The 25712-nt window shown below is 35.8% G+C and overlaps 2 pseudogenes; both read right to left on the reverse strand.

The window, feature by feature from the left end:
* Window positions 1–15427: 15427 nt before the first annotated feature.
* LOC141392225 (ras-related C3 botulinum toxin substrate 1 pseudogene) lies at window positions 15428–16103 on the reverse strand (annotated as a pseudogene).
* Window positions 16104–16602: 499 nt separating this feature from the next.
* Window positions 16603–23574, reverse strand: LOC141392226 (ras-related C3 botulinum toxin substrate 1 pseudogene; annotated as a pseudogene).
* Between the last annotated feature and the right edge of the window lie 2138 nt (window positions 23575–25712).

Consider the following 25712-nt stretch of genomic DNA (forward strand, 5'->3'; position numbering starts at 1 on the left):
ACTAAAAATTTGAAGACTACATTAAAGAGGATTGGCAACCTGCTTGTTTATACATTATGAATGCAATATCAATTTTTTTAAAGTATGTAATGGTTCAGTTAAAGGTATCGTATTATAGATGTTATTGTATATATTACACAATGAACGTAATGGGTTATTATCTTCATAGTTAGTTTTCACAGTAGGCAAATTAATTGGCAAGAAATTACGGGTTATACGTGAAGGAACATTAAATCGTATTTCTCCTATCAAGTACGGACAGTCAATTAAGCCTCGTAAAAGTTTAATAACAAATAGCGCTAGTAGTGTACATTTTCTTTTTTCAAGATTAGGAAGATCAATTAACATTAAACGGCTTTCATAAGGTGGGAGTAGCGCGGTCGTGTCCCAGTGCTGACCATGCAGGGCAAACAGTAGGAATTGGATTTGAACCGACTCAATCTTATCAGAGTATGATTTGTAATAAGGGCTCCATAGAATGCAACCATATTCCAGAACTGGACGGACAAGGCTAACAAACAAACGTTTCGTAACATATGGGTCATCAAATTCTTTAGACCAACGTTTTATAAAACACAATAACGATTTAGCTTTATTAACACAAGGATCAATGTGCAAATTGAGGCGCAATTTATGATCTAGCAAAACACCTAGATCTAGGAAAGTGTCAACATTTTCTAATTGATGTGAACCAATAAAATAATTGGAGAAAAACGGAAGTGATCTAGATAAAGAAAATTTTTTACACTTTTTGAGATTTAAAGTCATCCCATTTGCATAACACCAATTAGTAAGAGAGTGCAGATCATATTGTAGATATATTGAATAACTTAATGAATTCAGTTGAAAGAATAGCTTTACATCATCAGCATACATTAAAATTTTGCAGTAACGAATAGCTGAAGGAAGATCGTTAATATAAAGTACAAATCAAAGTGGGCCCAGGTGGCTACCTTGAGGCACACCGGAAGAAACGAACAAGTCCTTGGAAAATGACTCGTTAAATAAAACTTTTTGTGTGCGTCCTCTTAAATAAGAGGAAATCCTATTCAAAAAAGATTGTGGAAATCCCATGATATCAAGTTTATAAAGCAAATGTTTATGCACTACGGTATCAAAGGCTTTACTAAAATCGGTATAAATAACGTCTGTCTGTTGTTTATAAGAAACCCCTTTATAGACATGAGTTACAAACTCCATGAGATTAGTAATTGTAGATCTGCCTTTCATAAATCCATGTTGAAAAGGTGAAATTATAGATTTAACAAAATGAGATAGTCTTCGAGAAACTAAAAGTTCAAACAGTTTTGGGATAGCACTAAGTTTTGCTATACACCTATAATTTTCAACAAAGCATCTATTACCAGATTTGTGAAGTGGAATAATGAAGCTCGATCTCCAGAAAGTTGGAAAGTAACTATTATTTAAAGAATAATTAAAGATTTTTATAAGAGGTTGGTAAATTTCATTGGCGCAAGATTTAAAAATATAAGTAGGAACACCATCTGGACCGGGTATGTTTTAAGAACGAAGCGACTTTAAGCCTACAAGGACTTCTTCTTCAGACAATACAATATGAGGTAGATGATTCAGCTTGTCAATACTATAGTTATATTGTTCATTTAGAATTTTAGAAGAGTAGGAAGACTGAAAGAAGTCAGCAAAAATATTAGAGATTTCGGATTCATCAGAGGATTCTCTGCTACCTTAATTTCATACAGCTTGAGAAATTATTAGCCTTTCTTTTAGAATTAACAAATTTAAAGAAGCTTTTCGGGTTATTTTTGAAATTCCTACTCATCTTATCAAGATAATGCCGCTAAAAATAAGAATTGGCAGAATTATATTTATTTCGGGCTACAATATAGCTGGAGTAATTAACTGTGTAGTTAAGTTTTTTAAATTTTTTGAAGCATCTACTACCCAAAATGAAAAATTTGATCCGCAGCTATTTCCACCATTTTTGACATAACTCAAAATGCGCAAGCAAGACGCAAGTTTTGTTTGCGCAATATCAAAGACAACAATCGAGAGAAAAATACAAAAAAAAAAATTCTCACGACCTTCTTGACACTCTTTTTTGTTATACTCCAATACATTTCAAAATTATGCAAAAGCTGGACACATTTTGACGAATTTTTTAAACACATTTCTACAAGACTTTTTCAGTAAAATTTTTTCTTAAAGTATTAAGAATTATCTCTGTTTGAAATATCCATTTTGAAAATACCAAGTTTATGTAGCAAAAACAACGTTATGGCGATTTAAAAGCAGCAAAATTTAATACTTTTCACCTGTTTCATAAATTTTAAAAATATGTTCAACTTTTACACTGTGCTACACGAAAAGTAAACAACATACGACATTGCTATTTTGGCTAGTGAGGAAGAATTTTGTACTCGTTAACCCTGTTAAGACAGATTATCAAAAATGTGTGTTTAAATTTTTCAATTAAGACCCGTTTTTTTTCAATCTTGCCCCAACGTGGATCGTCACGAAATTTTGTATGGAGCTCGGGTTCATACCAGAATAGATCCCTATTTTTAACACGTTCGCGGACGCAAAAAAACCCAGAGAGGTGCAAAAAAGGACACCCAATTTTTTTCGAAATTAGTTTTTTTTTTGTATTTATTAATTAACTATTAATATTATTATAATTTTTTATTTATTGTACTATGGATATTTATGAAATTAGTCGTATTATGTACATTAATCACAAAAACATTCGATTGTATACAAGTAAATGACTAAAAATTGACTTTGGAAGTGAATGCTGTAGCATTCACGTCATCCTTCATCACCATGAAAACTAATGCTATAGCATTCACGCCAGCGAACGTGTTAATGGTGATGATCGTAAATTATTTAGCGGGTGAAATGGACCAAAACCATAATATTTATCCAATTTTGTAACGGCTCTGCAGGTCGCAATAATAGTCCGATCAACCCGAAATTTTAAATAAGGTAAGAGTATATGAAAAAGAAGAAGCTTGCAATTTGAGATGGCGATCAGATAATATTTAGAGGGTTAAGTGGGCTACAACTTTTGTGTGAAAATTGTGAAAATTTTTAATATACTAGTACAGCTTATATCTTTATTCCTGGAAGAGACATTCCGAGCAAGTAAGTTATACTTGGAAGACGATCTATTTACCTTTCCATTGATGTCAATTATACGTGATCAGATAACAGAGTTCCAGCATAATATACAGTGGTGTGAAAAATAATAAGGACACTTCAATCCATAACCAAGATTACATTGAAAACTGACTAAAAAAAGTGAAAATTACATTAGTTTATAAAATTTATTGTTTTCTTAAAATGTTAAGAAAAGTATTATAAAAATATTTTGATTGCTTGTAACCATATTTTATTTATCTTTTATATTTTATGCGAATTGTCGTAATTTGGTGTGTGAAAAATAATAAGGACACTTCATGACATCTTTTAATAAGGACCAAACTTGAGAGCAATTAAGTTTTTACTAAATAATGGTAGATAAAGTGTTTGTTTTGTTTTCTTAAACGGAAGCGCATCGTCTGGGCATCGAGTCGACCAAATTTTAGCACTTCTCTACTGGTATCGCGTCCTACGCAACCTGTATAAGTTGCCAAAGGTCGCCATAATTTGATGGACACTTTCCCCTGCTTGATTTTTTAACTTCATTCCACAACATTTTTCAATCGGGTTCAAATCAAGGGATTGTATGGGCCATTCTAACAACTTAACTTAATTATCCTGGAACACCTTTCTTCATTTTGCCGTCATTTTTGGGTCATCAACCTTGCTGAAGACTCATTTGAGAGGCACACCCCCTACAGCATACGGAAGAATTATATTTTTCAAAATGTCAATGTAATCTGGAGATTGCAAAAACACGTTGAATACTGTATAGAGACCCCACAGCATAGTAAGAAAATGAGCCCCACACCATGCTGTTACCTCTGCCATATTTAGCCGCCTTCAGAGTATATTTTGGGTTATATTATTGATTTTTAGGTCTTCAAACCTGATAAACTCCTCTATCGGAACAAAAAAATATATTTGGTTTCATCAGACCAAAGAATGGTACGCAATTTTTCTTAGACCAAGCGATGTGATTTCTAGCAACCTGTATTATTTGCTGAATATTTTTATACCCTACACCACTACGTGGGAAGTGCATAATTTTTCGATTAAAATGATACTTTTCTGACACTGTGAGCTCTAATGTGGCCACCACAGAGTGTTTTAGGAGTTGTTGATACGTCAAAATTAATATTTAAGTAGTTTTTTATTTGTAAAGATGTGGTAAAAGGATCCTTTTTAATAACCGAATAACGCATTTATTATTACAAGTGCAATTTTTGGATTTCTGCTACGACTTTTATCTTTGAAGTTCACTTAGCTGCATCCTCCACCATTGTTTTTAAAGATTCTAGCTTTTTCTGTAATTATACCCTCCACCATATGGAGGGTATAATTAAATTTGTCATTCCGTTTGTAACACATAGAAATATTCGTCGGAGACCCTATAAAGTATATATATTATTGATCAGCATAAAATTCTATGTCGATTTGACCATGTCCGTCCGTCAGTCCGTCCGTATGTCTGTCTGTTGAAATCAAGATACAGCTCGCAATTTTAAAGATAGAGAGTCAAAATTTGGTACAGAAGTTTTTATTACTTGCAGGATGGTTGGTATTGAAAACGGGATATATCGGTCCACACCTTCATATAGCCCCCATAGAACGGTACCTCCCGATTTCGGTATTTTTAAGGTTTTAGCATCATTATCCTACCAAAATGGCTGAATTTTGGTACGTAGTCTTCTTTAGGGGTATAAAACTTTCCCCCAAAATTTTGTCGGTATCGGTCCACACCTTCATATAGCCCCCATAGAACGGTACCTCCCGATTTTCGGTATTTTGAAGGTTTTAGCTTCATTATCCTACCAAAATGGCTGAAATTTGGTACGTAGTCATTTTAGGGGTACAAAACTTTCCCCAGAATTTTGTCGGTATCGGTCCACACTTTTATATAGCCCCATATAACGGTACTTCCCGATTTTCGGTATTTTGAAGGTTTTAGCTTCATTATCCTACCAAAATGGCTGAAATTTGGTACGTAGTCTTCTTTAGGGGTATAAAGCTTTCCCCCAGAATTTTATCGGTATCGGACCACACCTTCATATAGCCCTCATAGAACGGTACCTCCCGATTTTCGGTATTTTGAAGGTTTTAGCTTCATTATCACACCGAAATGGCTGAAATTTGGTACTTAGTCTACGTTGGTGGTATACAACTTTCCCCCAGAACTTTGTCGGCATCGGTCCATGCCTTCATATAGCCCCCATAGAACGGTAACTCCCGATTTTCCGTATTTTGAACGTTGTGGCCTCAATATTTCACCGAAATGACTGAAATTTGGTATTTAGACTTCGTTGGGGGTACTCAAACTTCCCCTTTAAATTTGTCGGTATATGTCCACGCCTTCATATAGCCCCCATGGAAAAGTGCCTCTCGATTTTTCGTATTTTGAAGGTTGTGTCTTCAATATTCCACCAAAATGGCTGAAATTTGGTATTTAGTCTTCAATCTGATATAAAACTGTTCGCCAGAAATATGTCTGCACAGGTCCACGCTTTTATATTGCCCCATTTCTGACTAAAATTCGTCGGTATAGGTCCACGTTTCGATATAGCCCCCAAAGAACGGTACCTCCGGATTTTCGTAATACTGAAGATTGTGACGTCAATATCCAACCGAAATGGCTGAAATTCGTTATTTCGTCTTTTAAGAGTTATAAAATATTCCAGAAGAGTATTATCAGTATAGGTCCACGTCTTCCTATATCACCATAGAAGCTTACTTCTGATTTTCGGTATTTTTTTAGTTTTAGCCACATTCTCTTACCGAAATATAGGAAATTTGGTATTTAGTCTTCTTTGAGCCTAAAAACTTTCCATCAGAAATTTGTCGGTATAGATCGACGTTTTGAAATAGCCCCCATAGAATGGTGTCTCACATTGTTTTACCGAAATTGCTGACATTTAGTATTAAGTCTTCTTCATACACGAAAGGAAACTAATTATTCCATTTTACTTCAATACAACTTGTGGTGGAGGGTATAACAAGTTCGGCCCGGCCGAACTTAACGCCGTTCTTACTTGTTTTTCTGTATGAATTTCCTTCCTTATGTAAACATTTAATGATTTCTCGAGTAGCGTGATAACAATGCGTATTTTTACCCATATTTGCAAAGAAAAACTAGAAAATACCGGTAGATATAACATTTAATGAATAGAAATTAATTCATTTTAAACTTTTACTTACAGGAAAGAATCGCAAAAAAATAATGTCAATTTATTTTTACTAAAACGAAAAACTGTCCTTATTATTTTTCACAGCAGAAATCACGGATTTTACGAAAAATATTTGTTTTGTATAAAAACTAAACAGAAAGAAAACAAAATCGTAACGGGATTTCTTATTGCAATACATGTACATTTTCAAAAACAAATTTCCATCGCAAAGTCTTCCATTTTACACATTTTAGTAGCGACAGAAAGTTGTGAATGTCACTGTCCTTATTATTTTTCACACCACTGTACATATACAGTTTTTTTTGTAGTGTAATCATAAACACCCTAGAGGTCGCAATTATAGCTCAATAGTCAAGAAATTTTGCACCAGGTAAGAGTTTAGGTTGAAGAAAATGCCTATAATTTTGCATGATGATATGATATTGTTTAGCGGGTGACATAGACCATTACTTTTGTATGAAAAATATACAAATTTTATTTTTGGTCCACATTTTAATTCCCGGAAGCATATACCAGCAAAGTAGCCAACATATGGAAAAATAACCACTGGCATTTCCCCTCATGCAAATTGCAATAACGTATCAGCTAGATAACGGGTCTACTACTGCTTAATATATAATAGGTTTTGTGTAGAGAATCACATTTGCCCATTCCAAGTTTTTGCATTATTGCAAATTACATGGTGCCCTAACGTTTTAATTGTCCAATTGGATTTTTATACACACATTGCATCATGGGTCGCTTTGCCACCTTTTTTTTCCAAAATATCCTTCAGTAAGGTTTGCGACATTTTCTGAGTATTTCAGCCATGTAAAACTTCTCTACAAGTGGTGTATAAGCTGTGGGTCCCATATCATTGAGCGAAGTCGGGGTATACTCACTCATTGATATGAGGGAAGTCTCCCTTGTCCCTTCTAGGATGTTTGTGAAACAATTATTATATTATTATTTAAGCTCGTATCACACGATGCCAGAATCCACAAAGTTACTTGTTAAAATAAGTTTATATGTTCCATAAAGAAATTTTGATATGTGGAAAGCTAATTCCCAGGGGTAAATGCGTAGGGTATCACATGTTTTTTTGAAATGGAATATGAAATAATTGACAATATTTGTGATATACACTTTCATACGGGCAAAATGTGCCTCATCGAAATAATGGTTTTAGACCCCAAGTACATTTGGACGAAATCCGTTTCAGACAATTTGGAGTCGATTTAGCAATGTCCGTCCGTCTGTCTGGCTGGTGTCTGGATAACTCTCGAACGGATAAACCGATTCGGTCCAAAATTTGGCCTTCGTAATATTTTGTCCAAACTTAGTTTAAGTTCAAAAAAAGCCATATCGGTCCACTCCTTCAGGTACAAAAATGTTCGCAAAATTTGTACGCACGATAACTCTTGATGGGAGTGGCCGATTGGATCCATGCTTTCAACATCCTAATATATCTTCCAGATATAGATCAGGTTCGAATATGGACTATATTTGTCCACTCCTTCGGGTACCTCACTCACAAAATTTTTGATAAATTCACTTTAAGACCTGCTCTTGAATCACTTTGATTTTTGTTGAATCAACTTGGATTCGCTGCCTCAATTACGACAGCAAAAGTTTTTTCTGGGTCAAGTTCATACTTCTTGAGAAAACAGTCCGAAAGGTGTAAAATCGCATTCGTCCACACTTTGGATATTGCAATATTTCTTCGAATATTAGATGAAATTCGAATGTGGTACTTATAGGTCCACTCCTTCCGGTACCTCCCACACAAAAGTTCGAAAATATTCGATTAAATGGTACGCGCGATTTCCCATAGACGTAGCAACCGATTTTTCCAAACTTTGGATCTCTAAATATCGTCGAAACTTGGTTTATTTTCAAATTCGGGCCCTTTCTGTACAATCCAAAGCGTTAATGAACGCAGTATTCGGTGCGAGCTCCCCAGCCACTACATATCGTCGGTGTCATGGTTAAGTGTTCCATACGCCATTTGCCTGATTCGAGAAAAACTCAAGTTAATGTTTGAGCCCATACGGATTAAAAGTGGTACAAAAATCCAATACTTTAAGAGCTCAGTTCTACTCAACTAAACTCAAAGAATATATCAATAGTTTATTTTAGTCAGATATCTCTGATAGTCTAGAAGGTATGGCCGATTTTTATAATTGCAAAAGGTTGCTGAATTGTTCCATGGGTTCTTTTTTTTTCGTGTTTTTGGCTATTTGTGTCACATGGAACACATTCTGTCATATTTCAACTGAACCACTTTTTATCAATTGTGTTCCACCTCCCTTATGTAAAGTGCTACTGTGAGGTTAAAAATTCATGGCTTCAAATGAAACATTTATATGAGCAAATAAATACATTAAGGACTATAATTATAGGTCTCCTTAACATTTATTTATTTGAAATATATAGAAGTAGCGTAGAATATGAGGTAAACATTTCGATCGGAACTGATTTTTGCATTTCTAATGTAACATAAAAACTTTAAACGCGTTTTTCTCAAAATACAATTTTTGTAGTCGGTGTCTACGCTAACCTCAAGACGAATGAACGTATCAGCGTATATTTTTGTGGGCTTAAATCAAAATCTTGTTTTAAAACGAGGGAATTTTTTATAGGATGCGTTACCTTAAGCGAAGAGAAATTGTGGTTTTGATATAAAATTTCATTATTCAAAAATATTTAGATTTAAAAACTATTATTCTTAATTTTTTAAGCCCAGTCCTTTAACACAATTTGTTCCATTCGTCACATTGTTCGTAACTTGAAGAAATTGGGCAATTTGTTGTTCCACACGCCATGATTTTTTGTGCGGAACAATTCGTTTTTGTCTCTTTTTGTTCCAAAGGCCACGCGGCATGGATATGGAACAAAAAAGTTCAAAGTTGTTTTGTTCCATACGACACGTTTTATGGATATGGAACAAAAAGATAGGATTTTTTGCGTCACAAAGCGGATATGGAACATATTGACATCTGAAAATCTCAAAAACTATTGAAGATAGAAGAAAACTGATTAACAAATCTGAAAGAGCACGGTTTAAAATCTAGTGAGGTACCTTTATCTCAAAACGTCAAAAATGGCGTATGGAACACTTAAGCATGACACAGACGATATGGTGTCATAATGTTTTTTTTTTACAAATTTCGGGCTGTTTTCTCAAGAAGTATGTGGTTGCCCCTGAAAAAACTTTTACTGTCGTAGTTGAGGCAGCAAATGCAAGTTGCTTCTACAAAAATCAAAGTGATCCGAGAGCAGGCCTTAAAGTGAATTTATCCAAAATTTTGTGTGGGAGGTACCCGAAGGAGTGGACAAATATTGTCCATATTCGAAAAGTTTGGACCAAATTGGTCTCTCCCATCAAGAGTTATCGTGCGCACAATTTTTCCGAACATTTTTGAACTTCTGTGGGGGAGGTACCTGAAAGAGTGGACCGATATGACTTATCTTCGAACTTAAACAAAGTTTGCCACACTTGGACCGAATCGGCAGATCCGCACGAGAGTTATCTTGCGCTCCAACCACTACACACGGTGCCATAGGGGTTTTTTTTGCACCTTTAACGCTATTTTTTTCAGGAAGTATGGACTTGCCCCTGATGAAACTTGTAGCGTCGTATGGGGGGCAGTGAATACAAGTTGTTACAACAAATAATAAAATAATAACGTTTTTTTGATTTTTTTTTTTTTTTTTTTTTTTTTGTTAAAAACTTAATTTGTTTCCTTTCCCCAATTTCATAATTTTTTATACCCTCCACCATAAGATGGGGGGTATATTCAGTTTGTCACTCCGTTTGTAACTACTCGAAATAATCATTGTAGACCCCACAAAGTATATATATTCGTGATCAGCGGCAATTTTACATCGATATAGCCATGTCCGTCCGTCTGTGGAAATCTCTCTAGCGTCCGAACGAATTGAAGTAGGTGGATGAAATTTTGGTAGAGTCTATCATATGTACGCAGGACTTTTGGTATTGAAAGCGGGCTATGCAGGTCCAAGTTTTCGTATAGTAAAGTGACGCATGACGCGTCGTCGTTTTAAGCAATTTTTAAGACATTTGTCCCATTTTAGCACCGAATTGGTTGTAATTTGGTATTTTGTGTCTCCAGAGGCTAAAAAACATTTCTACCAAAGTTTGTTTCTATAGGTACACGTTTTGGTGTAGCCCCCATAAATAGTACGCGTCACTTTAACATATTTTGAATGTATTAGTCTCATTTGACCACATCGGTTGTAACTTTGCATTTTATGTTTCCAGAGGCTAAGAAACATTTCTACCATAAAATTTTAATATAGGTTCACGTTTTGATATAGCCCACATAGTACGATATCACCCGATTTTCTGTATATTGAAGATTTTAGCCTCATCCCCAAATGGCTAAAATTTGGTATTTAGTCTTCGTAGGGGGTATAAAACTTTCCCCCAGAAATTTGTAGGTATATGTCCACGCCTTCATATCGCCCCCATAGAACGGTTCCTCCCGATTTTCGGTATTTTGAAGGTTGTGGCCACATTAATCCACCGAAATGGCTGAAATTTGGTATTTGGTCTTCATTTGGGGTACTAAACTTTCCATATGAAATTTGTTGGTATAGGTCCACGCTTTTTTATAGCCCCCAAAAAACTTACCTTCCCATTTTCGGTGTTTTGAAGGTTGTGGCCTCAATATTCCTCAGAAATGGCTGATATTTGGTATTTAGTTTCCGTTGGGGGTATACAACTTTCCCCAGAAACATGTCGGTATAGGTCCACGCCTTAGTATAGTCCCCATAGAACGGTAATTCCCTATTTTCGGTATTTTGAAGGTTATGGCCTCACTATTCACCGAAATGGCTGAAATTTGGTAATTGGTCTTCTTTGGGGGTATACAACTTTCCAGCAGAAATTTGTCGGTATAGGTCAACGTCCTCATTTAGCCCCCATAGAACGGTACATCCTGATTTTTCGGTATTTAAAAGGTTGTGACCTCAATATCCCACCAAAATGACTGAAATGTGGTAGTAAGTTTTCGTTAAGGGTATACAAATTTCCACCTGAAATTTGTCCATATCTCCCAATTTTCAATATTTTTGAAGGTTTTATTATCCTACCAAAATGGCTGAAATTTGATATTTCGTCATCCTTTGGGATGCAAAACTTTTTTCCAGCAATTTATCGGTATCGGTCCACGTTTTGATGTACACCCATCATCATCAATGTCCCATCGAAGGCGGATGATATTTAATAGTCCGTTGGTGGTATACAACTTTCCAGCTGAAATTTTCCGGCAGTGTTCATGTTTTTATATAGCCCCCATAGAAATTTCACTCCCATTTTTCCGTATTTTGAAAATTTTAGCCGCATTATTCAACTGGAATTACTGAAATTTGGTATTTAGTCTGCGCTGGAGTTACGAAACTTTCCTCCAGAAATTTATCCGTACAGGTCAACGTTTTATACAGCCTCCATAGAACGGTGCTCCCGATGTTGTTAATTATCCAAATCCAGAATATCCAGGTTTAGGTCTAGTCGGTATTGCCCAATTTTATGTATTTCGCTCAATTCGGAAAATTGTATCCAAGTTTTGGAAAGAACAAAAATGTCGCCCCCATGTGAGCTGTTTTGAAGGGAGTATTATCAGTTGAGATATATCCACTACTACTGTAATAAAACGAAATTAAACTAATTGTTCCTATTCACTTCAATACAGTTTGTGGTGGAGGGTATAAAAATTAATAGGTTTTCAAAGTTTTAAAGTATTGATTTTAAATTATTTCACGTTTTAAAATTATTTTCCGTGCGGAAAATTCCGAGGGATATATTCATAATTTCCCTGTATATCTTTGAAAAAAGCTTTTATGATATTTTTATGATTCTAAAAAATTAAAGAAAATTAGTGAGAAACAAATATTACTTCGGTTTGTTTATTTCATGTGGCTCTAAAGTTTATTTTCAATTACATATCTACTTGCAGTGACTTCACAAAATTGACCATAATTCTGATAAATTTAAATTCGAAAATCATTTTATGCGTGAGATTTTTTCACCGAATCACTTTATAATTGGGGTTTTATGTAATTTTATGTAGAAACTCATCACGCTATGATACAGGGTTATAATGTAAAAAAGTCATAACCCTAACGCATAATTTCATGGCAGTAACAACTTACCTACAAAGAGGCCATTTATTACAGATGTAAATTCGCATATCCTCGTATCAAAAATTTTTTCGGAGGCCATTTCTATGATTTCATATAGTACTATGTCATTTTTCAAAGCTGTGCAACTAAACTGACATATCTGTTAGGGCGCAAAAGACTCGTCTTATCGATCTAGCTAATATTGAGACTCGGACATTATTCCGAATTTCTGTCCCAGAGCAGTTTGCGACCGTTTATTTGATTCGAAACCACTTAATATACATATCTACTGGACATTCCAATATCTACAGGTTTTGGGCGAGTCCGGTAGTTCGAATCTTAAGGACAAAGCAACACAAAAAAATCAGAGCTAAGATTATTAACATGAATTTTATTTATAGGTGTTTTGAACGGTGTGAAGAACGTTAAAAACGTGGGTTTGGGCGTCGGGTTAGTAACCCTCCCCTAGAAAAAAATTTAAATGTCATTTAAAATATACGGGAAATTCAGTCTCCATAGTGAAACATCTGACAATGGTATGAGGATGATAGACTTTGCAGCTGCAAGAAACATGGTAGTTAGCAGAACCAGATATAAGCATTTCGATATTCATAGGGGCACCTAGTTGTCGCCAGATCAAAGAACAAGAAATCAAATTGATCACGTTGTGATAGATGGAAGACATGCATCAAGCGTGTTGGATGTACGATCGTTCCGAGGTGCAAACATGGACTCGGACCACTACCTTGTTGCAGCAAAGGTACGTACCAGATTAAACGTAGCAAACAAAGTGCGAACAGACACAACACGGAAGTTGGACATCGGTAAGCTGCAATCACAACAGATAACCACAGCATATTCCACTCAATTGGCCCAACTGCTTAATCAAAGCACTCCTCGTCCCGATAACATATCAGGACAATGGCCGCAAAGTCAGTACTTGGATACCAGAGACCTCCACCAAGGAATCCAGGAGTGTCGTGCTGCTACCGAAGAGAAAAATGCGGCATATAGGGCTACTTTACAATCAGTAGCAACGCGTAGCGCACGAGAGAGGTATTGGGAGAAAAGGAGAGAGGAGAAACGTCTTTTCCGCAGGAAAAAGTGAGAGATGGAAAAGCGGGAGTGTGAACAAATCGAGATGTACAGGGGACAGAATGAATTCCGAAAATTCTACCAAAGAGTGAAACATCAAACTGATGGCTTTGGAATTGGCACATCCTCCTGTAGAGACCAGCAAGGTAATCTGGTAACTGATAAAGATAGTGTACTCAGGATATGGAAAGAACATTTTTCAAAACAGTTGGTATCCAATAGCAGCGAAGACGACGAAGATACCACAGTCCCAATCCCAGAAGATGGTATTGAATGTATACCGCACAGTCAATAAATCGGCTGAAGTATAATAAGGCAGCAGGAGCTGATGGCCTACCAGCCGAGTTGTTTAAACCGGAGGCGTCACGCTGATAAGGTGTAAGCATCAGCTAGTTAGCTCCATCTGGCAGGAAGAACGAGTACCCGACGATTGGAACTTGAGCATCCTGTGTCCCGTCCAAAAGAATGGAGATAAGACTTTATGCTCCAACTATAGGGGCATAAGTCTTCTCCCTGTCGCCTACAAGATAGTGTCAGGGATATTGTGCGAACGACTAAGGGTCATGGTCAACGAAATAATTGGACCACCATTGACCACATATTTACCCTGCGGCAAATTCTGGAGAATACCCAAGAGATGCAGATCGACACCTAGTACCTTTTCTTCGATTATAAAGCAGCCTTCGACAGCCCGCTACGTTCAAAGGTATTCCAAGCAATGCAATTTGGTATCCCCGCAAAGCTCATTCGGCTTCGTAAAATGACTCTAACTGACACAAGATCTTCAGTTAAAATTGGAAAGAACCTCTCCGAACAGTTCAGTACTAAACGAGGTTTCAGGCAAGGATACAGCCTTTCGTGTGATCTTTTCAACATCCTGCTAGAAAAGGTTATACGAGAGGCAAAACTACAAAAGAAGTGGCACAATCTACACCAATAGCCACATGTTATTTGCTTATGCTGATGATATAGACATCATGGGACGATCAGTAAAAGAAGTAACCGATACCTTTATGAGGGTCGAAGGAGAATATGCTAAAGTGGGTCTGGCGGTAAACGGCGAGAAGACCAAGCTTATGGTGTCGACGCGCAATGCGTCCATTGAGATCGGACCAACTGTTGAAGTTGGTTCCTATCATTTTGAGGTAGTAAAAGATTTCGTCTACCTCGGCACCGCCGTAAACACAACTAACGACATCAGTTGTGAAATAAAAAGAAGAATTGTATTGGCCAACATATGCTACTTTGGCTTAAGTAAGCACTTTAAAAACAAAGCCACAACTCGTCAAACAAAAATAACGCTTTACAAAACACTGATACTACTCGTGCTGATCTATGGTTCCGAAGCCTCGGTACTTTCGCAAGCAGATAAGGCAGTGCTTGGCGTGTTTGAGAGAAAAATTCTTCGAAAGATCTACGGACCGATCTGCGTTGACGGTGAATATCGACGTCGTATGAACCACGAGCTGTATCTGATGTACAACGACATCAATATACTTAAACGTATCGAGATGCAGCGATTGCGTTGGCTAGGCCATATAATAAGAATGAGCGATGATGAACCCGCTAAAAAGGCGTATAAATTCGAGCCACATGGCGGTGCATGCAGAATTGGCAGGGAAAAGAATAGATAGCGCAAACAAGTGGATGAAGAAATGACAAGGCGCGGTATTCCAAAAAGCGATGCATTAAACAAAGAGAATTGGAGATCTTTTCTTAGTTCGGTCTATGGAACAATTGTTCTGTAATGGGCCAGCTAAGTAAGTAAGTTTTGAGCTTACTTTTTATTTTTCTATTATCTGAAAATATTCACAACAACATTATTACTTGCTTTTCACTTTTTATTAATACAATTATCACAAATTATTTCTTGTTTAAATTCTTATTTAAAATATTCCATTTTATTTCTTCGATGAAAAGATGGAAAAGAGAGAGAAAACTTTACGCCACTTGGGGTTTATCACAGTGCTTATGGCTTTTTCAAATACTGCATTTACTCCTACTTGCGTAAATGCTGAACATTCCTAATATTTGACAGCGCCAATTCTTCTGGCCGTGGCCAAACCTTGGCTATGGGTAATGACAGTTTGATTTTTTAATTTTAATTTTTCTAGTGTGTCCTTATCATCACGTAAATCAAGTTTGGTGCCTACCAAAGTTATGGGTACTTTGGTAGAATAATGATGCACCTCAGGATACCATTTGTTACGTACACTTTCAAATGACTCTAGATCGATCAGGGAAAAGCAAATCAAAAACACATCTGTTTCCGAATAGTACATAAAACGGCAACGATCATAATGTTCTTGACAAAACGCATCGCACAGAACCAAGGTAATGGGTTTGTCATCAACTAGTACGTTGGTGCTCGTAGAATATACGAAGACGTTACACGTAGGACAAGGGGTATTAGTGCTATAACTGATGAAAAGCGATGTTTTACCCACATGACCTCCACCTACTGCTACACACTTGATTGTTTGCATGTTATTGTCTTTGCTGTGGCTCTTTTAATATACTTTTTTCCAATTCTTTCCAATTATCCGAGAATTTATTGGTTTTTTGCGATATCACGAATCAAACACTACCACCCAGTTTGAAATCAGTGCACCAACTAAAATCTCCGCACACTAACGACAGCAAATCGATTAGGGATCTATTAATGTATCTATTAACAGTAGAAAAAGGGTGAAGAGTGGTGAATGACCACTGCTTAAACTTTAAATACAAATGCGATTTAGTTGTGATGCAAAATGGCAGATAATACAATGGGTAGATAATACAATGTATCGGAAATCCTAGAAGTCGATATAGTTATGTCCGTCGGTCCATCTGTCGATTGATATCTTGATAGAGTTCAAACTAGTTATGATAGGGTGATACTATTTGGTACAGAGGTTGTTTTTTAAATGGGTTATATCGTTTAAAATGTTGAGTTTTAATAAGCTTTCACACAGATGCAGTCACATATGATATAAAAAACTATTGTGAGAATGGGATCCTCATAGTTCATCGCCCATTCATTGCAGCTGAGCAGCGTCAGTTGCCACAATAAACCATATTAGTTTTGGCTTAACTACGCTGGGGATGGTGCAAACAGGCATATAGGGCGATGATTGATGACACCGTTCAAACCATTATCCGAGCATGCGGCACAGGCTCGCACCAAACACTGCAACGTTTCAACTGTGCTGCCAAACCTAATCAGCTAGGTGTACCAAACCATCGAAACAGAAACATTCATAAAACTGGATATCGATCGGACCAGACCCAGATCAAGCAGAAAAATTAACTTAAAAACTTTTTGGTTGGAGAAGTCTTTATTTATTTTCTTAATAAGTAATTTTACAAATTATTATAATAATTCTCTTTTATTTCTTCAATGAAAAGAGTGATGAGAGAAAGGAAACTTTGAGCCCCTTTTGGTCTCTGGCACTGCGTATGGCTTCTTCAAATATTGTTTGTAATCCCTCTTGCGTTAATGCGGAACATTCCAAATATTTGACAGCACCAAATTGTCTGGCCAACACCATACCTTGGTAATGGGTAACACCGACGTAGTCAGGGGGGGGGCCCGGGCCCCCCCCGAAATGATTTTCGTTCCTATAGGATATTAGCTTATGCTACACATTTTTTAAGGTTTGAGTAAAATTTTAAACTGTTTTACATTTTTCAAGAAATATGTAAAGTATTTGGAGGAAGTATTACAGAGAATTATTTAACTACATTGGTGTACTTATTGTCCAATATATTTGAAAATATAAAAATAGTGAAAAAGTTAGGCTTTTTGTTAGTTGCTGTTAAGTTTTAAGGCGCTGTTTAAGCGTTTAATCGTAATTTTAGGCTGACTGTAAGTGTTACTGAGTTCAGAACAGTACGTTAATTTGTATTTATTGAACGTTTGTTGCATATTACGTCCAATACTTTGGCTCATAAACAACATCTAGAAAAACATTCTTGCGATCTTTTGTTTTTATAATTTTTGATAAGAGCAATTCAGGAATAAAATATAAAATTGTTGCTTAATCTTATTCTCTAAGACGTTTTTGTAATAAACTATTTTAAAAATCATAACAATTACAAATTCACGCAAACACACCTATATCAACCATTTTGTATGATATAATTTCTGTTCTACCGCAGTGTCGTCGTTGTGCTTATTTGAAACTGGTGCCTTGCTACAAATTAGTAAATGTCTATTGGACAAAAAAATTTGTCGTATTTTTATGTTTTGCTCGAACTTTTCGAATTTTAATAAAATCAAGATTATTGAAGTCAATGTTTATATTTTATTTATTGCGTATTATTTCCAATATTTTAAAATTATATTGAATTTCATCTTCAAGGATTTTTCTGTCGATTACTCTTTGAATTTTAGTTTAGGAAGTACTTTCAATGGATGCACATTTCTAAAATGATCATCTTTCCTTTTCGGCAAAGGACTTTGTGACGACAAACGAAATCAAAAAAACTGATCGGAAACAGATTCTTCTTCGTCAAAATCTCAACAAGTATCAGTCGACTTTGCGAACAGGAAATGAAACTTTCATCTATGGACAGATCGAATAGCGGCTACACAACCAAAATACTTCAACTCAAATCTATGTATTAGGAGATTTTGAGAATTGTGTCGGAAAATGGCGGACGTATACAAAATATGGATTTTATTATTGACCAGAAGTGTTGCGGAGGAGGTACCTGAAGAAATTTACCGACCGACATAGTTCATTTTGGAAGTAGATCTTATTTTGGGAGTCATTCCTTTTAAAAGATATTGCGCCCACCAGTCATTTCAGTTCGTCACAGAATAATTTTCAGCTTTTTTCAAGATATATGGACTTGCCCACGAAAAACATTATATCGCTCTAAACACAAGGAATACCTTCAGTAAAAATGTCTAAGGATCTTCGAACAGACCTTAAACTGCATTAAACAACTATTTTGAAGGTTTGTGAGGGAGGTACCCCAGTACCCCATATTAAAACTAAGTTTGGACAAAATATTACTAAATCAAAGTTTGGACCAAATCTGTTGCTCCGTTCAAGAAAATCGCGCATACCACTTTAGGTAAAATTCTTGAAATTTTTTGGGAAAATACCAGAAGGAGTAGACCGAAAAGCACCATCATCGAACTTTGTATAAGGCTCGCAGAAATATTGTGATAAACAAAGTTTGGACCAACGCAGTATCCGGTTCGAAATTTGTCGTGCACACCGCCTACTACACATGGTAGCAGTAGGTGTTCTTTACAGGTTTTGGGCCATTCTCTCTGGAAGTATGGACTTGCCCCTGAAAAAACTTTACTGTAGTAATAGGGACCCCGAGAACACTTGTTGCAAAAAAAGAAATCGTTTCCAGGGAGGTATTTATACCCTACACCACAATGTGGAAAGGGTATTATAAGTTTGTTTTGGTAAAAAATCATGTAACACCGCGAAATATTCGTCGGAGACCCCCAATGTGGTATACCAATCTTCATATCTCGACGAGATAAAGCGATTTTGAGATGTGTGTCCGTCCGTCCGTCCGTCCGTCTGTCCATTATAAATTGTAAACACGCTCCAGGCCGCAGTTATGGACCGATCGTCACGAAATTTGGTATGGAGGTCGGGTTCAGCCCAGAATAGATCCCTATTCTTATTGGTGATGATCGAGAAATATTTAGCGGGTTAAATGGACCAAAAACAAAATTTTTATCCGATTTTGTAGCGGCTCTGTATGTTAAATAATATAAGATTACACTGTGCAACACGAAAATTATTAACCATATTTTGACACCGCAGTGTGACAGAACACCAACAATAAGAAGACACGTGTCTCCCTATCTCATCAACTTTCGCGGTTATAGGCCTCCAAAGGTTTGAGGCTTTGATGTAAAAAGGGTCATTTAGTCAGAACTATATCTTTCAAACCGTTAGAAAATTTGAATTTATCTCAGAGGCAATGTTGTAGCTGTTGACTAAAAGAACAAAAATTGTGAACACATATAACCCATCAAACTTCATCTGCAAGGTCAAAATCGGCATTGTCAAATTTCTTTTAAAATTTTTCTCAAGTTTTCTTATACAGCTATCAAACCGATCAAATTTGAAAGAAGCAACCAACTACAAAAATGTACCTCAGATCTCAATAAACATCTATCTAGAACATACGAACCCTGAAAGAACAGGTCCTAATGGTCAAAATAGCAAAACAATTGAGATTTTTATCCTCTTTTCTCGGCTTATGCTCCATAGAAACTAAACCGTTCAAAATTCAAGAAAACAATCAACCACAATGGTGTAGCAAAGGCTTCAATAAACAACTTTCTGGAATATGCGAAATGTCTATGAACGGTTCTTAATGGTAAAAATAGCAAAAATCTTTTGAAAATATCCAATTTTTATACTTTTTTCTCCGACTCTGGTCCAACGATACGCAACCGCCCAAAAATTAAGGATGCAGTCAACTACAAAAATGTACCTTAGATTTCAACAAACAAGTTCTTCAAGCTCAAAATTCGATTATTTTAGATCATTATTTCCTGTTCAGGTCCGTAAATAACAAACCTTTCAAATTTCCTTGAGTTTGTTATTTCCAAACCTGAGCAGGGGTAATGTTAAAAATAATTTAATTGTTCGTGAATTTCAGCCCTAAGAATCATTCCTAGAATCTTCATACGTTCTAAAAAGATGTTTGTTGAAATCATAGGTACATTTTTGTGGTTGACGGTATCCTTAATTTTTGGGCGGTTGCATATCGTTGGACCAGAGTCGGAGAAAAAGTATAAAAATTGGATATTTTCAAAAGATTTTTGCTATTTTTACCATTAAGAACCGTTCATAGACATTTCGCATATTCCAGAAAGTTGTTTATTGAAGCCTTTGCTACACCATTGTGGTTGATTGTTTTCTTGAATTTTGAACGGTTTAGTATCTATGGAGCACAAGCCGAGAACAGAGGATAAAAATCGCAATTGTTTTGCTATTTTGACCATTAAGACATGTTCCTTCAGGGTTCGTATATTCTAGAAAGATGTTTATTGAGATCTGAGGTACATTTTTGCAGTTGGTTGCTTCCTTCAAATTTGATCGGTTTGATAGCTGTATAAGAAAACTTGAGAAAAATTTTAAAAGAAATTTGACCATGGCGATTTTGACCTTGCAGATGAAGTTTGATGGGTTATGTGTGTTCACAATTTTTGTTCTTTAAGACAAGAGCTACAACTTTGCCTCTGAGATAAATTCAAATTTCCTAACGGTTTGAAAGATATAGTTCTGACTAAATGACCCTTTTGACATCAAAGCCTCAAACCTTTGGAGGCCTATAACCGCGAGAGTTGATGAGATAGGGAAAAACGGCGAGACACGTGTCTTCTCATTTTTGGTATTCTATCACACTGTGGAGTCAGAATATGGTTAATAAAACATGACTCAAAAAATTACACACAGTGTTATATGACAAAGAAGAAGCTTGCAATTTGAGATGGTGATCGGATGATGTTTAGAGGGTTAAATGGACCACAACTTTTGTGTGAAAGTTGTGAAAATTTTAAATATACCGGTAACATTCTTATTCCTGGACCACACATAATAATATTTGGAATGACATCTCTTGCCCTTTCAATTAATGCCAATTATGTTGATTTATGTGGTCAGATAACAGATTTACAGCCTAATATATCCAGTGTTTTGCTTGTAATGTAATCAAATGTTTGTGGAACAATTATTATATTGTTATTTAAACTTAATGTGATAAGGTTGCAGACTCCAAAAAGTTATTTCTTACAATAAGTTTATTTGTCCAAAAGAAACTTTGATTTGCTGAAAGCTAACTCGCAGGGTAGTGGTGTAGGGTATCGTATGATCGGCCCTTTCCGACTACAGCCTTTGTTTACTTGTTTTATTTATTAATTTATTTATTTCATATTTTTACTTTTAACTAAATTTTTATAATAAAAGAAGTGAAGCCATGACTCCTGATGTCTTAAGCTTATACAGGTATATTTACTAATTATCCAGAGAGGCCTTAAACAACACTTCTCCGAAAATTTTGGAAATACTCAGTATTTCGAAAGTGACTCCCTGTAATGATTAAAAAGAGTTCAATTTAAAATACAACAGCAAATGTGTAGCAATCATAAATAAATCATTGAGGCGTTTAAATTGTGACTACTTTTTCGTTATTTATTGTCACATTTTGATCATCATGAAGAATGAAAAATGCTTCAACAAAAAAGGGTCATGCAGGTGTTTGAAAAGTGATTATAATTATGTATCTTCTGATCATATTTTGAACAGTTAGGTGATTAAAAACTGTTTGTTTTGTTTTATTTTTGTTTGGTTGTAAATAATTCTCATATACACTTTCTACAAAACTTTGATATAAATGTAACGTATAACATTAAGAGTATAGACAAGCACAACACATGTTCAGGTTTTGCCAAGTGAAATGAAGAGGCAGTACACTAATCACCGCGCAACATAAAGGATAATTAAAAGGAATAACAAAGCAGAAAAGACAACAAAACAAAGGAAAGAAACAAAAAAGAATATTTTTTTTAATTTATTTCGTCTAATAAAAAGACTCATAAATGGCTCCATAAAGACTCATAAACGATTATAAACATGACTCTAAAAAGACTCCCAAATTATTCAACAAATCACCAATAAATTATTGAAATAAGACTCGAAAAAGACTTTATATACCATCAGAAAATGGTCAAAAATTACTCGAAACTAATGCAGAGGAAGACTCATTTCTGATTTGTGTAGAAGAGTCGCCTGAGGTTACGTTTTCCTCCCGACAAAGGAGTCATTTATGATCAGAAAATGAGCTCATATTCCAGCTTTTTAATCGTGCAGTCGGATCAAAAAAGACTCGAATTTGATTAAGATTTCCAAAAAATGCTGGCTGGGTATGAATACATTGGATTGGACGCCAGAATTTCATTTTAAACGAATTCATATTGGATTGGATTGGAAAATTAGTATATTTATTCACGATTGGCGACAGAATTTGTCATTTAAATACCCTCTAGATGGATAGACACACTATTGTTTAGCATTGGTTCTCTATCAAGAAAACCACTATTCGCCTTCAGAAATTCTTTGTGATAAGATCTACCATTGGGCACCAAAATATCTTTAGGCAGATAACTGCAATTGGCTTCTTTATGACAATAACTACGATTGGACACCTGAATTTCCGAAATTGAAAAATGAACCGCAGCGTGATAAAATAACAAAAAAAAGGAAAGTGTTTTGGAGTTTTTTGTAAAGAAATGTCTAAGGGTTTCCGATTGTATACTGTTTCATTGGTCTTAACGTAGTGATATGACTGAATTACATAACATTCACTGTGGTTGTGAGTTATTTGATTAATGATACACCCAAAAATATATGCGATTATCAATATATCCATTGTTTTGAACATATATTAACTCTTATATATTGTCAAAAAAATTCTGAAAACAAGGGGAAATTGGCCAAGAAGTCTTACGTCATTTTAATTATAAATAGTAATGGAAATTATTTAATCAGTAATGTAAGTCTAAAATAAGATTTACATCATTGCTAAATAAAAATTTTTCGCTAACATGAACTTTCAAAATTTTGGTCAGGTGGGCCCCCCCCGAAATGAAATCCTGGCTACGTCCCTGATGGGTAATGACAGTTTGTTGTTTACCTTTTAATTTGTCAAGTGTGGCCTTATCATTGCGTAAATCGAGTTTGGTGCCTACCAAAATTATGGGTACATTGGGACAATAATACCGCACCTCGGGATACCATCTCTGCGATACATTTGCAAATGATTCTGTACAGACCAGTGAAAAGCAAATCAAAAACACATCTGTTTCCGGATAGTGCACATAACGCGTACGATCATAATCTTCTTGACCATGAGTGTCGCACAGATACACCTGAATGTGTTCGCCATCCACCATTACATTAGTGTTTCTAGAATGTACGAAAGATTCATCAAAAGGGCTGTTAGTGGCATAACTGGCGATGAGACAAGTTTTACCCACGTATCCATCACCTACAACAACGCACTTAATTTCTTTCATAATATTGTCTTCGCTATGTAACTTTTAATGAAGTTTTTTCCAATCCTTTTCAATCAAACACGACCACTCAGTTTGAAATCAGTGCACCAAACAAGTGCAGCGCTTTCTTGGAAATGTATTTAGATATAATTCTACATTGTGGAATAGGGTGAAATAAATATTTATATTTAGGTTTATAAATGCAGCTGTCTTCCTAACTGACTAATTTATAATGAAAACCGCAGGAAAATCTTATTTTTTCAACGAGTTGTAATTATATTTTTAAATGTATATGTATATGGCTATACCCGTATATATAAAGGTTTATGTCCTTTTATATAAGGGGTTATATTCTTATATAAAAATCGGAAATATATATAGTTTCTCTAATATTTTTAAAAAATCCACGATTGATGGTCTATTGGTCCTTGAAAAAAAATTGTTAAACAAATTAGAATGGCGTTAAGTTCGGTCGGACCGAATTTGTTATACCCTCCACCACGAGTTGTATTGAAGTAAAATGGACCAATTAGTTTCCTTTCGTTGCTGAAGAAGACTAATTACCAAATTTCAGCAAATTTCGTCAATCTATACCGATATATTCTTGCGGAAAGTTTTTATACTCAAAGGAGACTAATTACCAAATTTCCGTTTCAGTAAGATAATGTGGTTAAACTTAAAAAAAATCCAATAATCAAGAGGCATGTTTCTATGGGGGATAAAGGAAGACGTGAACCTATGCTAATAACTCATTTCAGGGATAGTTTCTAACGCCCTGGAAGACTAAATAACAAAATTCCGTCATTTCGGTGGGATATTGACGTCACAACTTTAAGAATTACGAAAATCAGGATGTAACGTTCTATGAGGCTATATTAAGGCGTGGACCTATACCGACAAATTTCATATGAAAAGTTATATACCCCATATGAAATATTGAGGCAACAACCTTCAAAATACCGAAAATCGGACGTACCGTTCAAGGCGTGTACCTATACCGACAAAATTAGAGGTACTTCGATGGATTATTGTGACCATAAAATTCAAAATACCGAAATTCGGGAGATACAGTTCTATGGGGGAAAGTTTCTGGGGCAAAGTTTTACACCAACAACATAGACAAAGTACAACATTTCAGTCAATTCGGAGGAATATTAAGGCCACAACCTTCAAAATACCGAAAATCGGGAGGCACCCGTCTATGGAGGCTATATAAAGGCGTGGACCTATACCGACAAATTTCATATGAGAAGTTTTATACCACAAATTATGACTAAACACCAAATTTCAGCCAATTCGGAAGAATATTGAGGCACCAACCTTCAAAATACCGAAAATCGGAAGATACCGTTCAATGGGGGCTATATGAATGCGTGGACCTATACCGACAAAAGTCTGGAAGAAAGTTTTATACCCCCTGCAAAGACTAAATACCAAATTTTAGCCATTTTGGAGGAATATTGAGGCCAAAACCTTCGAAATACCGAAAATCGGGAGCTACCGTTGTATGGGGGCTATATGAAGGCGGGGACCTATACCGACAAAATTATGGGGGAAAGTTTTATACCACCAGCGAAAACTAAATACCAAATTTTAGCCATTTCTGAGAAATATTGAGGCCAAAACCTTCAAAATACCGAAAATCGGGATGTAGCGTTCTGAAGGCGTGGACTCATAGCTGTATCTTGATTTCAACAGAAGGACGGACAGACGGACATGGTTATATCGACCTAGAATTTTACCCTGATCAAGAATACTTTATGGGGTCTCCGATGAATATTTCGATGTGTTACAAACGGAATGACAAATTTAAATATACCCTCCATATTATGGTGGAGGGTATAAAAATCCACGCTTGATGGTCTATTGGTCGTTTGAAAAAATATTATAAAACAAGTAAGAAAAGCGTTAAGTTCGGTCGGGCCGAACTTTTTATACCCTCCACCACAAATTTCAGCCATTTCGGTGGATTAATGTGGCCACAACCTTCAAAATACCGAAATTCGGAAGGTACCGTTCTATGGGGGCTATATGATGGCGTGGACCTATACCTACAAATTTCTGGGGGAAAGTTTTATACGCCTAAAGAAGACTAAATACCAAATTTCAGCCATCTCGGTGGGATAATGAGGCTAAAACGTTCAAAATATCGAAAATCG

The sequence above is a fragment of the Musca autumnalis genome, unplaced genomic scaffold (genome assembly GCF_047663935.1).
Source record: "Musca autumnalis isolate F117 unplaced genomic scaffold, ASM4766393v1 scaffold_2, whole genome shotgun sequence".
NCBI lineage: Eukaryota > Metazoa > Arthropoda > Insecta > Diptera > Muscidae > Musca > Musca autumnalis.